Below are 2500 nucleotides of genomic sequence, written 5' to 3'. Positions count from 1 at the left end.
CATTTTCAAAAAGTCGTGCAGACTGATTTACTAGAAACAGAAATATAAACTTCAAAGTATGATTGTGTCCTGTCCTTTGGAAAACAAACAAACGAATCACCCAAAGATGTGTGCTTTTTTTGTTTTGGTTGGTTGGTTTTGATTTTGTCTTCCCTGTTACCATTGTTGCAGTAAAATACATATTTTGGACATGAATATATAAAGATGTTCATTCTTTTCATGCTCTGCAAAGATGTCACAGAAGTTGCAGTATTTTCAGAAGTATCTCATAACTTGGAGGAGATGGAACAAAATAGAATACACTATTTAAAGTCCATATGAACATCACCTTTCCTGTGTATTTACAAAATTATAACAAAAGTAACATGAACAGTGTCATGCTGAATGGATCCCAAATACCTGCAGATAAAGCACAGAATAAATTGTTTCCAATTCTGAACTTGACTCCACAGAATAAGAACTGAGGTACCTTTTATTATTATGTATTACACAGACTAAAATTCACTCCTACATGGAACTACTGGAAACACATAGAGGAAGTATGTATATATAGAGGTAGAGATGTCTTCATTCAAATTCATAAACAATCTATTAATTCTGTGGAAATGACCTCATTTCTACTCTGCTCTGCCTTTCCAAGTTCTTCTAGATTATTGCCTTAGAAGGAAGAGTAAAACAGCAGACTATAGCACAGCCAAGTCCTGTAACAGACTCCTTTACTTCCCTGTGTGATGAGGGAAGGATATCAGAGTTCTCAGAATTTCACCACAATTTCGGCAGCTATCCTTCTTAGGATGAAAATACAGGCACAGATGCAGTGGCCTGGTGTATCTGTAACAGCTAGCCACTGTGACAGCACTTACCAACACAGATGAATAAGCACTCTCAATTTGTCCTGCTACATCGGCTGGAATGTTTTGGAGGAGGGATGAGAACATTTTGGCTTCGTTTTCATGTCCTCCTCTGTAGTAAACATATTTCATTAAAGCTTTAATTTGTAGACATAACAATAAAATTTAGGTTATTAGGCTTGGCAAGAAAAACAGTAATTGCAAAAGAGTTTTATGCAATTATTTTGACTGAGATTTAAAAAATATATTAATATATTAAAATGTCATTAGAGTACATTTGTCCCATTATATGGGATTGTTAATATGATTAAACTGAAATACTGCTAAAAGGTTGAAGGACTTTCATCCTAATTCATGTTTACAGCATAGACTTCTGTCCCTACAGTTTAGTTATTCAGGCAAGTGAAGAAGCAAGGTCTTCAATGGACATAGCTAATCTAGAAGTTGTAACTGTAAATGCAAATACCCTGAAAAAAGTCGCCTTAAGCAGTAAAACTTGATTTGTGTATGTACCCCATGAGTGGGGAAAGCTGTTGATACAGCTGCATCCACTCTTCATGTTCCTTGCCGGCAGAGCGTGTTACTTTGCTGTCACACTCAAAAGCTTCATGTGGCTCCAGCCTCCAAACAGCATTTCTTTCATTCCCCAGGCATTTACTTCCCAAGTGTTGCCACACTCTGAAACATACTTCATTTCTTGATGAAGCAATTTACTTTTTGCCAGTAAATTCTCTAAGAATGTTGATTTTCTGTTCCAAAAGAGCAGGAGCCGAGCAGAAAAAAAGCGGAGCACTGCACACACTGATTTTTCTGAGCCTTGAACAAAAGTGTATCTAGCATAGAGCACAGATTTTGGAAAATATTTTATGGTTGCTGTCCACTTTCCAGTTAGGGCAGAAAACTATGTTACTATATTAAGGAATGTTATTATCATTAGAGTTTGAAACAGCAAATTAGTTCCTAAAATTCCTCTCTGTGATGTGACTAATGTTTTAACTTTTGAACCTCAACAGCTTTATGACAAATGCACCCTCAATAAAGTCAGACAACAGCATCAGCTATGGCAAAACACAAGCCAGCTGCTAGGTAGGAGTGTCTGGACCCTCACCTGGGAGGCCAAGACATCACATGCAAAGCAGCTTCTGCATTTCACATATTGGGAAGACTCCCTCCTTCCCCAGTGCAAGCCCTCTCCTCCCTCCCCCAGCATCATCACTGCTGTCAATTAAACATTTAAGATACCACACAATATTTTTGTCCTGCATTTGAAACTATGCACAGCAATTAAACCCCATGTGTGATATGATAGAAATGATACTGCATGATCCAGTGCAGTAATCTTGAAGAGATTTTGAATATATTTAATTTTGGTCCTGTGGGTACTTAAACATACAAAAATGCTTGAGCAGCACTTTTCAAGGTACAATGTAAACCAGCTTTGCCAGAATGTCACTTGAAACGGTAGATGTATCAATGAAATCAGAGGATCTGCTTGAGCAAACAGTATACAAGTTTAAATTTTTCTTGGCTGTCTTATAACAAAAAAAGAAATAAATGAAAATAAGGTATATTGCAAAACTGAACAAAATAACAGCAGATAGCATATCAAGAAATGGTTTGACCCCATTTTCCTTGCCTTGCGACTACGT

Source organism: Indicator indicator, chromosome 5, assembly GCF_027791375.1.
Source record: "Indicator indicator isolate 239-I01 chromosome 5, UM_Iind_1.1, whole genome shotgun sequence".
NCBI lineage: Eukaryota > Metazoa > Chordata > Aves > Piciformes > Indicatoridae > Indicator > Indicator indicator.
The sequence above is the reverse complement of the archived record's forward strand: the minus strand, read 5'-3'. Positions refer to the sequence as shown.